This window comes from Triticum aestivum, chromosome 1B (genome assembly GCF_018294505.1).
Source record: "Triticum aestivum cultivar Chinese Spring chromosome 1B, IWGSC CS RefSeq v2.1, whole genome shotgun sequence".
Lineage (NCBI taxonomy): Eukaryota > Viridiplantae > Streptophyta > Magnoliopsida > Poales > Poaceae > Triticum > Triticum aestivum.
This window is the reverse complement of record NC_057795.1, coordinates 154,081,357-154,096,719: the sequence shown is the minus strand read 5'-3', so window position 1 is coordinate 154,096,719 and position 15,363 is coordinate 154,081,357.

Here is a 15,363-nt window from a genome sequence, read left to right as displayed (position 1 = left end):
ATAAACAATTATGTTCTCATGCCATGCACATTACAAGTGTTGTTATTGATGTGTAGTTTCCCACACTTATATTCTGTCTATGCTGCTTTGTCTTAAATAGATATGATTCGAACTGTATCTATCTTGATTTGGCAACATAAACTAGAATGATATAGACCATACAGTGACCATACTACATAGATATATTTTTGTTTCATGCTGTTATCCTGTCCATCTTACTACTGAACTGGTTTACCAAAATGAGTTTCATATACTACATTGTAAACCTGAGATGTGTTTGTTTGTTTCTCTTTTAGAACGCGGATAAAATATTGGAGAAGAGTACACTGTTATGCAATGGTAAAGGAAGTAATGCATATAAGGTTCAAGATAGTGAGACATCCCTGTTGGTCTCCAAGAAAGCTGATAAAAACTATATTGAAGACACTGAGACAACCCAAAGTCCTGTCTTGATGTAGTGTTCGAGTTACTGGCTACCACTGCTAGCACCAGCTCTTCGAACTCGTTGCCTGAATCAATTTGGCTTATTGAGTCTCAACTTCAAGTTGAAAGACATCGATCAGATGTTATGCGACAGGAAACCGAAGGACTGAGGAAATCCCTGAAGAATTCAGATGCATACTTTCTGGTGCAACAGCCAGCACTGGAGGACTTAAGTGCCAAACAAGAGAAAGTTAGTAAGCTTGCTAAGCATCTTGCCAGCATTATGGGTACCCAGGATATTGTTTCTTGAGCTCTTCTGAAGTGGTTTCAGTTCTGGACTTGTTTTGCTGCAGCGTTTATATGCTGCTGTGTTCCCTATATTTGCACTGGTGGTGAACTTTGATGCCCAGTGGATGTAATATGTGTAATAGCCATGATAGCCTAGCGTAAGTTGCTTGCTTATTTATTTCCTTGTTGTCTTGTTTAATTGTTTGCTTGTAGTCAGTGTAGTTCTTTTTCCGCGGTTTGCTAGTGGTTGAAATAACCTATTTTTTAAAACTAGGCCACAATAACCATGGGCTAATATTTACTGTAGTGACACTTGGCCTCCTACGGGCCGTAGAAACAGTGGGCCTTCTACGGGTCATAGAAACAGTGGGCCTTCTACGGGCCGTAGAAATAGTGGGCCTTCTACGGCCCATAGAAACAATGGGCCTTCTATGGGCCATAGAAATAGTGGGCCTTCTACGGGCCATATCATCAATGGGCCTTATACAGGCCGTATGATCGATTGGCTAAACATGGGCCAAACAGATCGCATTATGGCCATAAACGGGCTAGAGTTGGAATCGTTCGTTCATGGGCCGACCATAACGGGCCATCGTTAATAGGCCGTATTTGATGACGCTATGAAAACGGCCCAACGTATACGGACCACAAACGGGCCGACTGTAACCACGGGCTGAATTTGGCCCACAAGCAAAAAATGACAGTAATGGGCCGTAAGTAAACGAATGCTGGAAATGAGCCCAAGAATAAATGGTCTCTGAGAAGGCCGAAAGATAACATGGGCTAGAAACGGCCCAACGGAATAACTAGTCGTTAATGGGTATAAAGTGATACACTATTCTTTATGGGCCAGTTTCACCATGGGCCGTTAATGGGTGTAAAGTGATACACTGTTCATTACGGGCCAGTTTCACCATGGGCCATTAATGGGTGTAAAGTGATACACTGTTCATTACGGGCCAGTTTCACCACGGGTCGTTAATAGGGCCTCATATGGGCCGAAAGACGTCATGGGCCATACATGGGCCAGAAGTGAAAACATGATGGAATCATATTGGATGGCCCAGATGATGCTACTGGGCCTAATTCGGATAGGGCGTAATGGGCCTTGGGTTAGCGGGCTGTAAATGGGACGGCCCGCCACCTTTTGACCAAGTCAAACGGGCCGGCCTTTTCATAGGAATGGGCCTCTGTTGGGTCGTGCCATGTGTCGACGTATCATAGACGCCTTCTGTCCAATGAGTGGATGACATCTGTCCCAACAATGAGCCGACACGTGTTTCCTCCAGCCAATGATGATTTTACACGTGGAACATCCCCATTGGTCGGGGCTGTTAACGGGTTATCGGATCCAAAACCTGACCCCGATAGCTTAACGGCGTTCTGTTACGGTGGATGCCACGTGTCGGTCACCTTGAAGAAAGCACTTCTATGATGCGCGATTTATCGTCATGGAGGTGGACACTTCCATGATGATAATTTTGGTAATGTCATGGAACACTTCTACGACAACACACGTATGACTATCTTGATTCTGTTGTAGAATCGTCATGGATGTACATGCATGACAAAAAACACGACCTACTGTGACAAACACATATCATCACGGAAGTGTATTTTTTTGTAGTGTCGGGGATTGATTTTAGCCATTCGCCTTCCATGAGTGGGTTCCGGACGCGATGGCTATATGTGGATGTCGGAGTGCCCAGCCCCCTGCTCTCGCATCTGACCTTGCCTGCTATCCCTGATCCGGGTTGGGGCCACGAGAGGCTCATGAGCCCCCGGCTCTCCTTCGTCTGGCGCCGACTGGGGAGGTTGAGAGCGCCCTGCGTGACGGCGCCCCAGGTGGTGAAGGAGTTCCTCCAGTGTCGCCTTGCTCCTCTCCAGCGCCACTCCCGGCCGATGTGGGCCCTGACTGGGTATCAGGACCGCATGAGGCTCCAGGCTATGGAGCTGGCGCCTGAAATGCTGAAGAAGGTGCTGGAGATCTTGACAGGCGACCCCTCACCGGGCGATATCCGGCATGGGGGCAGCCTCCTGTATCTCTGCTTGAGCGGAGCCGAGTTCGCGAGGCAGATGCCTCACTTCGGTGAATGGGGGTTGCACCCAGCTGGCCTCATGGGGCCTCGCGAGAATCCCGTCGCCGTGGCTCCCTTCCCTATTGCCAACACCGATCTTGCCTCAAGAGGGGGCGCAGGGAGGCAAGCATCACTGGAGGCTGGGGGACCTGGTGTCCAGATGCCGATGTCGCGTGGGGCTCCCGAGGCGTCATCCTCTGGAGCTTGCAAATGCCATCCTGAGGCAGTCGTTGATGAGGGGGTGCAACATGCGGCACCCGAGGTTGAAGGCCCCGAGGCCTCGGCAGGCCACCAAGAAGCGGTGCCCGACCACTCCTCTCATCTTGGCGCTCCTAAGGCAGGCTGCCTAGGCGCTTCTTCGTCTGCGCCACGCGCCGGCCCTCACGTTGAGAGCCTGGGTCAGTTCCGCATAGACTTCGACGCCCTCCGCAAGAGGAAGGAGTCTTTGAATGGCAGTGAGAGCCCCTGCCGACCGTTGAAGCATAGGAAGTACTTCGCCATGGATGAGTAAGTACCTCATTCTTGTAATTGCTTAATCGATGGTCCCTTTCCTGACTGTGGCCCTTCAGGATCCCTCCTACCAAGCTCGCGGAGTCTGCTGAGAAGCTACTTCCTCCGGCCTTGCCTCCATCGCTGGCCTTGGGTGTCCTGAGCTTGCGTGCTGCCCCTGACGCGAGTTCGGCCAGAGAGGTGAGCCAGCCCGCATGGTGCCTCAAGCATGTGCCCTTGCCGCCTTTCCTTCGCGACCTCGCCCGGGGCGTGACTAGCCTGCCCCGGGCTCCTTATCTGATCGTGGATGGCGAATGGTTGAAGTCGATCCTTCTCTTCTTGTGGGGATGGATCTGCGCCGGCCAGGGTCCCTTGCGGAATCCGCCCATCGATTGTTGGGGCGCCAGCCCCCAGCCCCCCGCCGAGAGGGGCGAGCCGCTTCAGGGCCCTCCGCCAGCGCCGGCGGTGGAGGATGATATTGGCGATGTGCTCAAGCGAGCGCGGGAGCGCAGCACCGTTCGCCAAGAGTTCCTCCAAAAAGCGATGGACGCGATGGGCCAGCTCGGTGGAGAGCTCGGGGACGTGGACGCGTGCCTGGAAGCTGAAGGCCTGCGGTTGGTTGAGGAGCCGCGCAAGCTGAAGGTGGCAGTCAACCGTGCACGTCATCAGCGCGAGCTCGAAAATGCGAAGGCTAAAGCGTCCCTTACAGCCTCGCGAAAGGCCTGCTCCCGAGCTATTGAGGAGGCTCGGGAAGCAGATCAACGACGCGAGATCACGAAGAAGTGCGCGTGGGAGCTCCAAGCCTGGAGCACTGCCCTGGAGCTGCAAGTGGAGTTGCGCCAGGCCGCCCTTGTGTCGCTGAAGGGGACGCCCATCAAGGAGTAGGAGCTCTGGAGGCGTGAAGAAGCGCTGACACTGGAGGCCACCGAGTGCAATCTCGACCTTGAGCGGTTGGAGACGAGGAAGCGCCAGGTTACCTAGGAGGAGGAGGATGTTGGCGCGCGGGAGGCCCGAATCCAAGAATAGGTCGACCGCCGCGTGCTAGAAGTTCGCACGGGTCATGTGCGCGAGTACGACGAGAGGTTGGAGCTGATTGAAACCGAAGTTGCAGGCAGGACTGCTACCCTCAGGTCTAGGCTGACCGAAGCAACGCAGCGTGCGGAGGCCACCGTAGCCGCCCTGGTCTCGGGGCAGACTGAGTTGGCCTCCTCCCGTGCTGAGCTGCTTCTTCTTCAACGGTGGACTGATGATGCGGAGTCTGTTGCGTGACAGAATAGAGAAGAAATTCTCCAGCGGCATACGTTGGAGCATATGCATGGCCCTATGCTCCAAGCGCTCAGGGACAGGGCCAACACGGCCCTAGGCAATATCTGCGATGCGAATGCTCCACAGCCCCATGTGAACAACTATGCCGGTCATCTCAAGTTCTTCACTGACGTGGTGATGCATCTGGAGAATCGCTCTGAGAGAGCTCGCCAGCTTGTCGAGGAGAGGAGCCGTAGCCTGCTCGGGCGTGCATTCTCCCGTGTCTTCAGCCATCTTCAGGATAGAGATCCCCACTTCGACTTCGACGTCATCATTGCTCTGGTGTTCATGGCCATTCGAGGCTACCTGGCGCGGTGGGTGGAGGACAACATGGATGCACTTGTCAGGGCTTTCGCTTCTAATGATGACGGGGTGGTAGTTGCTGTGGATGAAGGTGATGTGGTGAACGGCAGTGAAGATGGCGTCGATGACGGGGATGGTGATGCCAGTGACAGGGACAGCGGCGCTAGTGATGTCTCTGGAGGCGACCAAGAGGATGCGGTGAGCGACATGTCTGATTGATCCTGTATCCCCCTGTTGTTTATCCTGCGTAGAAAAACTCGGGCGTGGCCCTAGAGGTTGTAAGAGCATTTTGGGAGGGGAAGCACCTCATGTAAAAAGGATTGTTGTCCACACGTTTTTAGGAACGACGCCGAATGCGCGCCCACGTGATGTTGGAGGCCCCGCGATGGGTTAATTAGTGTGGTTTACCTTTAGCCCGGGCGTGCCGTGGGTAGGCTTGCAGGGCTGTGATTCTCCGTGGGTCCTCTGGGGGACCTGCTGACCATGTGGTGAGAGCGTCGCGAGAGCGAGTGCTGGCCGCGGGACGGCATGCACGCGCGTGCTGAGCCCAGCCCCGCCCGCGAGAGGCTCGTGAGGGGAAGGTGGTACATCTTGAGCTTGCGTTGGTTTTCCTTGAAGAGGAAAGGGTGATGCAACAATAGTAGCGTAAGTATTTCCCTCAGTTTTTGAGAACCAACGTATCAATCCAGTATTAGGCTCCTCAAAAGTCCCACGCACCTACACAAACAAACAAAGAACTCGCAACCAACGCAATAAAGAAGTTGTCAATCCCTTCACGGCCACTTGCGAAAGTGAGATCTGATAGAGATAGTATGATAAGATAAATATATTTTTGGTATTTTATAATATAGATGCAAAAAGTAAAGATGCAAATAAAAGTAGATTGAAAGCTTATATGATAAAAGATAGACCTGGGGGCCATAGGTTTCACTAGTGGCTTCTCTCAAGATAGCATAAGTATTACGGTGGGTGAACAAATTACTGTCGAGCAATTGATAGAAAAGCGAATAATTATGAGATTATCTAGGCATGATCATGTATATAGGCATCACGTCCGTGACAAGTAGACCGACTCCTGCCTGCATCTACTACTATTACTCCACACATCGACCGCTATCCAGCATGCATCTAGAGTATTAAGTTCATAAGAACAGAGTAACGCATTAAGAAAGATGACATGATGTAGAGGGATAAAGTCAAGCAATATGATATAAACCCCATCTTTTTATCCTCGATGGCAACAATACAATACGTGCCTTGCAACCCTTTCTGTCACTGGATAAGGACACCGCAAGATTGAACCCAAAGCTAAGCACTTCTCCCATGTCAAGAAAAGATCAATCTAGTAGGCCAAACCAAAATGATAATGCGAAGAGACTTGCAAAGATAACTCAATCATACATAAAAGAATTCAGATAAGATTCAAATATTTCTCATAGATAAACTTGATCATAAACCCACAATTCATCGGATCTCGACAAACACACCGCAAAAAGAGTTTACATCGAATAGATCTCCACAAGAGAGGGGGAGAACATGGTATTGAGATCCAAAAAGAGAGAAGAAGCCATCTAGCTAATAACTATGGACCCGAAGATCTGTGGTAAACTACTCACAACTCATCGGAGGGGCTATGGTGTTGATGTAGAAGCCCTCCATGGTCGATTCGCCCTCCGGCGGAGTGCCGACGAAGGCTCCAAGATGGAATTGCTTTTCGTGAGCTCCCTGGATGTTTTCGGGGTATGTAGGTATATATAGGACGAGGAAGTACGTCGGTGGCCGCTCGTGGGGCCCAGGAGACAGGGGCGCGCCCAGGAGGGGTGGGTGCGCCCTCCTATCTCCTAGCCGCCTTGATTGCTTCTTGACTTGCACTCCACGTCCTCTGGATCACGTTCGTTCCAAAAATCACGCTCCCGAAAGTTTCATTCCGTTGGGACTCCGTTTGATATTCTGTTTCTTCGAAATACTGAAATAGGCAAAAAAACAGCAATATGGGCTGGGCCTCCGGTTAGTAGGTTAGTCCCAAAAATGATATAAATGTGTAAAATAAATCCCATAAACATCCAAAAGGGGTAATATAATAGCATGGAACAATCAAAATCCTACCAAAATAGGAAGTCATGTGCAATTTGTCTATTGATCAGAAGAAAAAAGAATAAACGCAAAAACACGTTTCTGTGATTTAACAAAACTAATTTCGTGCGTGCAAAGTTTTTGTTTTTCAGCAGAATCAAATCAACTATCACCATAGGTTATCCTATAGGTTCTACTTGGCACAAACACTAACTAAACATAAAAACACATCTAAACAGAAGGTAGATGCAAAATTTATTACTAAACAGAAACAAAAACAAAAAACACAAATAAAATTGGGTTGCCTCCCAACTAGCGCTATCGATTAACGCCCCTAGCTAGGCATAAAAGCGAAGATAGATCTAAGTAGTGCCATATTTGATTTTCAGTTTTTTAGCAGAGTCATGCTCGAATCCGGGAGGTTCTTTCCGCTTCCCTTCATACTCAGAAATTTTTAGATCTAAAGAATCCAACCGCTTATTGCAAAGAGTAATCAACATATTCATGTGGTGAAGATTTCCGCTAACACTTTTAAGAGGCTCAAGAGACTTTTGTGAAAATTTTGTTACTTCGCAAATCTTTCCAAACACTTGCATTTCTTCTTGGGTAGGATGTGATCCTCCCTTTTGAGGTAGTGTTCCCACTATTCCCTCTATAATTTCATCAGCAATATTAGGATCAATTTCAATAAAACTACCCTTGGCAATGCAATCCAAGAGTTGTCTATGCGTCATATTTAACCCAACATAAAAATTGCGAAGAAGAATTCTAAAGTTCACCTCTAGGGTGCATTTACGATAAGATTCCATCATCCTATACCAAGCATCTTTTAAGTTTTCTCCTTGACTTTGCCTGAAGTGAAGAACTTCAAACTCGGGAGACATAGGATCGGATAAGGAACTAGACATTGCGATAAGGTAAACGATCTAACACACGAGCAAACGGAAAAGGCAAGCGAAAGAGAGGAGAAGATTGGGAAAGAGAGGGCGAATAAAACGGCAAGGGTGAAGTGGGGGAGAGGAAAACGAGAGGCAAATGGCAAATAATGTAAATGCGAGGGAGATGAGTTTGTGATGGGTACTTGGTATGTCTTGACTTGAGCGAAGACCTCCCCGGCAACAGCGCCAAAAATCCTTCTTTCTACGTCTTGAGTTTGCGTTGGTTTTCCTTGAAGAGGAAAGGGTGATGCAGCAATAGTAGCGTAAGTATTTCCCTTAGTTTTTTGAGAACCAAGGTATCAATCCAGTAGGAGGCTCCTCAAAAGTCCCACGCACCTACACAAACAAACAAAGAACTCGCAACCAACGCAATAAAGGGGTTGTCAATCCCCATCTTTTTATCCTCGACGGCAACAATACAATACGTGCCTTGCAACCCTTTCTGTCACTGGGTAAGGACACCGCAAGATTGAAACCAAAGCTAAGCACTTCTCCCATGGCAAGAAAGATCAATCTAGTAGTCCAAACCAAACTGATAATTTGAAGAGACTTGCAAAGATAACTCAATCATACATAAAAGAATTCAGAGAAGATTCAAATATTTCTCATAGATAAACTTGATCATAAACCCACAATTCATCGGATCTAGACAAACACACTACAAAAAGAGTTTACATCAAATAGATCTCCACAAGAGAGGGGGAGAACATGGTATTGGGATCCAAAAAGAGAGAAGAAGCCATTTAGCTAATAACTATGGACCCGAAGGTCTGTGGTAAACTTCTCACAACTCATCGGAGGGGCTATGGTGTTGATGTAGAAGCCATCCGTGGTTGATTCCACCTCCGACGGAGCGCCGGCGAAGGCTCCAAGATGGGATCTCGCGGATACAGAAGGTTACGGCGGTGGAAATTGGTTTCCGTTGGCTCCCTAGATGTTTTCGGGGTACGTAGGTATATATAGGAGGAAGAAGTACGTCGGTGGCCACTCGTGGGGCCCAGGAGACAGGGGCATGCTCCGGAGGGGTGGGCGCGCCCTGCTATCTCCTGGCCGCGTCGATTGCTTCTTGACTTGCACTCCAAGTCCTCTGGATCACGTTCGTTCCAAAAATCATGCTCCCAAAGGTTTCATTCCGTTTGGACTCCGTTTGATATTCCTTTTCTTCAAAATTCTGAAATAGGCAAAAAAACAGCAATACGGGTTGGGCCTCCTGCTAGTGGGTTAGTCCCAAAAATGATATAAATGTGTAAAATAAAGCCCATAAACATCCAAAAGGGGTAATATAATAGCATGGAATAATAAAAAATTATAAATACGCTGGAGACGTATCAGAAGGCAGCTAGTTCGAACTCCTAATCAGGGCAGAAACCAGAACGCAAGAAAACACACGAACCGAGACAAAACACACCTCCATGCACATACGCAACTGCAAATTCAACTTCAACTTAAATCCGAAGCAAGGAAGCTCGACCACAGAAAGGGAGGTAAAAAGAAAAAGGCCGCGTCCGGCACCTAGTCTAGTATTCGACGTCTTCTCACCAGCACGGAGCTAAGTGCTGCCACTGTGCGTGGGAGGGAGCCCCCGAGGCCCGAGGGCAGCTCTCCGGAGACTCCGGGGCGTGTATAGCCCCAACTCATTATTACGTGAGAGTGTCATGGGCAGCGAGCTTCACAGGCACTGGGCCTTCTTCACAGGTACCGGCCTTGCTTCATATCACCAGATGAGGGCCCCACCTTGCACCACCCTCGACCACCATTGACGGCGACCGGAAACCAAGGACGACGCCAATGGGGTAAAGGGGACGCCAGTGGTACCCCCGACAACCACGAGTCCTCTGCCGGGGGCAGGCTTGGCAGCACCTCCCCGGTAGAGGGTCTACCTCCGGGAAACACCTTGCTCCGCACGCTGTGGGGAGGGGCCTGGCTCCCGGACCCTCTCCTGCAGCCCCCAATGCGCCCCTCCTGGCGGAAGGGAGGCTGCTTAGTTGGGGCAGCCTTCTGCTGTAGTGACCTAAACTTCCTGTGACCCATGGTTTGCATAAGCTTGCTCCTGAGGAATTAGCGGCACCCGATAGCTGCTGCCGCCAGCGTGGTTGGTGAGGCTTCCTTGAGGCTCCTGAAAAGGTTCGGCTTCTGGCATCTCTTCCTCCCAGCCTGGATCGAGGAACGAGCCATGGTCCTTCCAGCGCGTATTTCCGGTCCACCAGATGGGGCACGTAAGCCTCCGAGGATGCCACCCCGAAGGCTTCGCTGTAGTGCCCCATGCTCCATGCGGCTTGTGTAACACCCCGGATGTATTTTTCCATATTTGTAACTCCAACTCTTGCCATTTTCGGCTATGTGTTATGATATTCCCTCCATGGACGGGTTTTTGTATTTCGTTTTGCATTTTGTTCATGTCATGCATTTCATATCATGTCATCATGTGCATCTCATTTGCATACGTGTTCGTTTCATGCATCGAAGCATTTTCCCCGTTGTCCATTTTGCTATCCCACACTCCCACATGCACCGGCGCACCCCTCTTGTCTATTTTCGTGAGCGGGTGTTAAACGTTTTCAGAATGGACCGAGGCTTGCCAAGTGGCCTTGGTACACCACCGGTAGACCACCTGTCAAGTTTCGTTCCATTTGGAGGTCGTTTGATGCTCCAACGGTTAACCGGGTAACCGCAAAGGCCTTTTGTGTGTTGCAGCCCCACACCCCTCCAAAACAGCCCAATAACCCAGCTAAGTCACTTCCATGCTCTCCGTCGTCGGATCACGATCGTGTGGGCGAAAACTACACTCCATTTGGAGTCTCCTAGCTCCCTCTACCTATAAATATGTGCCCCTCCCCTAAATTTTCGGGCGAAACCCTAGTCTCCCCCTTCCTCCGCGCGCCGGACATGTCCGCCCGGCGCCGGACGCATCCGCCGCTGCACCTGGGCCAGCCAGGAGCCGCCACGTGTCCCTGCCATAGCGCGCCGCCGCCGGCCCGCTCGGCCCGTGCGGGGCCCCCACGGCCCGCACCGCGCCCGCCGCCGCTCGCTCCCGCGGATCGCCGCGCCCGCCGCCCGCTTGCACCGTGCTCGCCGCCGCCTCCCTCCGCGCCACCGCCGACCGTGCCTCGCCGGTCGTCGTATCCGGCGACGTCGACCCCGCCGCCCGTCGACCTCGTCCGCTGGCCGCCCCGGTAGCCGCCGCCCGCGCCCGCGCCGGTCGCCGCCGCCTCCGCCGGCGCCAGATCCGGCGAGGGGCCGGCCGGATCCGGCGACCCCGTCCCTCCGGCGTCCTCTCCGGCCGACTCTGGCCGCTGCAGCCCCGTCTCCGTCATCCTCGGTTTGCGTGCACAAAATCCAGATCCAGCCTAGGATGACCCCGATTTCGTCTGTCTTTTTTCTGCAGTAATTTTATGCCCTGATCATTGCATCATATCTTCTGATCCGTAGATCCTTTTCATGCTTATGATATATAGAAATGTTCATCAGGATGTGCTCTTCATTTTATTCCATTGTGCCATGTCTGTTTGAGCTCATCTTGATGCCTAAATCATTGTTGCAAGAGTGCTATATGATGTTTTACTGCTGTTTGTTAACAGAACTTGATGTTTTGTCATGTTTGTTGCATTTGATGTGTGCATCGTATGAGCATGAGCTCTACAAGTGTTGTGAACTATGCCATGTCATCTTTACATAGGTGCTTGCCATGTATTTTTGTGATCTATGTGGTGACTAGCACAAACATGCAAACTAGGCTTCGTGATGTTGCTGATTTCATTCCCTGTTCTGCTGTTATTTTGTTTCCATGTAAACTTGATGCTACAGTAAGATCCATGCTTATTTTGAGATACTTCAGTAAGTATGTTTTGAACATATGGTTATGATCTATCCATCCATGCCCCTGTTTGAAATTATGGATTGTTCTATCATGTCATTTTCTTGCTCCACTTTTACTATAAAATGTTTCCTGGCAGATTGTTTACATGTTATTCAATTTTGCCAGGGTTGTTGTAGTTGATCCTTGCATGCTATGAACTTGTTCTTTCCTTGGTTAGTTTCATAAACATGTATTCCTTCTGTTTCTATGCTTATATTGTCATGCAATGACTTGTGGTGAGTGAATCGAGCTTGCAAAGATGCCTTCATAATTCTGTTAATGCCATGCTCTGTTTTCTGAATCTGTTAACGGAACTTGCTATGTTCACTTGGGTGCCATCATATCTTCTGGTCCTTTTTGGCTCATAGTCAGTAAGGGACTTTTGTTCTAAGCATTTAGTAGTATCATGCCATGCCTTAAGTTTCTATGATATTTTCCTGTAGCATGATGTTTTCTTGCCCTAAACATTGCTTCCTGGTGCTGTTTCTGCAATTTTCAGTATTTTCACTAGATCTGTGAAGCTGATATCTTTTGCACTTTTGCCATGCTTGTTTGAACCTGCTATTGTGTGATTTAGCCGTATTTCAGTGTTCATCTTTTTTCAATAATCTCCTGTAGATCACTGCCTTATGCTTTGTTGCTATGTTGGGGTGTTGTAGCATAGTTTCTTGTTGCATGCTAAGTAGCATCGTGCTGTTAATCGCAGAATTGTGTCATTCTTGTTTTGCTTGCCATTTGCAAACCGTGCATCCGTTTCCGGTGATCTTTATATCGATTTCAACCGAAATCATCTCATTTCCAGCGGCATACTTGGTTTGCCAAGTTGATTCCATGTTCATCATTTTTCCTTCCGGAGCCCGCATATGCATTGCATATCACAACTCGCATATCATGCCATGTATTGCATCATGTTGCTTGTGCATTGCACCATGATTGATTGTGGTTCCATTTCTTGTGTTCTTGCTTTGGGTAGAGCCGGGAGACGAGTACGCGAATGAGGAACCTGTTGAGTGCGCTAACGAGGATCAAGCTTTCGACAACACTGAGAACTTTGCAGGCAAGATGACCATACCCTCGATATCACTTCTATCTTTGCTTTGCTAGTTATTCTCTCTATCGCTATGTTTGCTCAACCTACCACTTGTTTATCATGCCTCCCATATTGCCATGTCAAGCCTCTAACCATCCTTTCCTAGCAAACCATTGTTTGGCTATGTCACCGCTTTTGCTCAGCCCCTCTTATAGCGTTGCTAGTTGCAGGTGAAGATGAAGTTTGTTCCTGGTTGGAACATGAATATTTTGGGATATCACAATATCTCTTGTTTAATTAATGCACCTATATACTTGGTGAAGGGTGGAAGGCTCGACCTTATGCCTGGTGTCTTGTTCCACTCTTGCCGCCCTAGTTTCCGTCATACCGGTGTTATGTGACGAGAACATTGTTCTTGGTGCCTCCTGACATTTAGGGGTTGTGGCAGTGTCCCGGGGAGTTGAGCTTCGAGGTGTTATCGTCACAATTTTATCATTGCAGTTCTAGAATACCTGAGTTTTGTCGACATCGAAAATCTCTTTTATGCAGTTGTTGGTGAGATAACCTCGACGTCACCCAGTACTGGGGAGTTCGGGAGTATTGCCATAACTCGTATAACGGATGCTTTTCGAAGGTTGAGGTACACGATTTCCGAAGGTTTCTTGGTTATGTGTTTACGGATGGATACAGCTAGATGTAGGGATTGTTAGTTTGGGTGAGATATATTGCTTCCCCTATATCCCCAACACCTGATTGCATAACCAGAAAGTTTCGGGAGTTTATAGGTGGGATTCAAGTAGCTCTAGCATTTCTTCCCGCAGATATTTGGTTTGTGATTGGGTAATCCTTACCACTTATTTGTTCCAGTTGTACTTTGTTTTGTTTCATTCATCAACCCCTTATCAAGTGGCTTCTCACCTTAATGGACGTGATGTTAGCTTTGGAATTCATTCGTTCATCCTTGTTTGAATGTTTACTATGAAGACTATATGTTGCAATTTCTATCCGTTGATTCAACTTGTCTATCTATCTATCAAGATGCTAATGGATGTCACCCTCTTCAGGATGGCTCCGCCAATGCGTCAGAATCCGGAACGCAATGATGGGAGTCAGGCGAACCCTCCACCTCCACCTCCGCCTCCGGAGGCATGGAAAGCTTTGATGGTAGCCACAAACGCCAACGCCCAGATGATGATTGAGATCATGCAGGAGCGCAACCAAGGCCAAGGCAACCAAGGGAATCAAGTTCAAGGGCAGTTCAACCATCAGCCTTAGTTTCCTACCCTCAACCAGTTCCTGGCAAATCAGCCGAAGTCTTTCAGCTACTGTGTCGAGGCCACAGACACCGATGATTGGCTCGTGGATATCAACAAGCATTTTGAATGTAGCAATGTCAGGCCTGAGGACTACGTCAAGTTTGCCTCTTTTCAGCTCAAGGACCAAGCAGCTGATTGGTTCCAGCAATACAAGGATTCTAGAGGAGGTCGAGTGATTACTTGGACTGATTTCTGTCGGGACTTCAAATCTCACCACATCCCTACTAGTGTTGTTGAGAGAAAGTGTGAGGAGTTCCGCAATCTCAAGCAAGGCAACATGTCTGTGTACGAATACAACAAAGAGTTTCAGAAACTTGCTCGCTTTGCTAAACAAGACGTTCCTAATGAGAAGAGTATGATTTATCAATTCAGAGGTGGCCTCAGAGAGGATCTGCAGTTAGCTCTCGTTCTTGTTGAGCCTACTCAGTTTGATCAATTCTACAACATGGCCCTCAAGCAAGAAAGTGCTCAGCTCAAGTGTGAGGCTTCTAAGAAGAGAATAAGGGATGCAGTCTAGTCTTCTTCTTCCTCACAAGTGGCAGCTAAGCAGCAGAAGTTCTACCTTCCTCCTCCTCCGTTTCGTCAGCCTTACCAGCAGAAGAACTCAGGTGGTCGTGGATCTTCCCACCCACCCAACCCAGGCTATCAGAACAAGTCTCAGCCTCAAGCTCCAAGGTCAAATGCTCCTTATCATCGTCCGCTCTCAGATGTGACTTGCAACAAGTGCCAGCAGAAAGGTCACTGCGCGAACAAGTGCTTCAACCAAAGGCGCCTTCCACCTCCGCCTCCTGTGAGATCTTCAAGAAGTGCAGTGGTCAAGCATAATCCAAAGCATGCAAAGGTGAACATGATGAATGCAGCGCAAGCAGAGGATTCTTCTGATGTGATAATGGGTAATCTCTCAGTAAATGACATTCCTGCAAAAGTCTTATTTGATACTGGTGCATCACATTCTTTCATTTCTAGACCTTTTTTGGCTATGCATGATTTGGTTACTCAAGTATTGGCGAGTCCTTTGTCTATTGTTTCCCCGGCTCGGAAAATGACTTCTCGAGCATTCGTTTGGGATTCTGTTATCAAGATGGGCAACTATAAATTTTTGTCTTCTCCAATTGTTCTTGGTGACTCTGATATTGATCTAATTCTCGGGATGGACTGGCTTTCTAAGCACAAGGCTCAGCTTGATTGTGCTACCAGGGGGATTCAATTGACACACTCTTCTGAGGATGTTATCATCTATGCCGCTCGTGACGAAACCATTCAG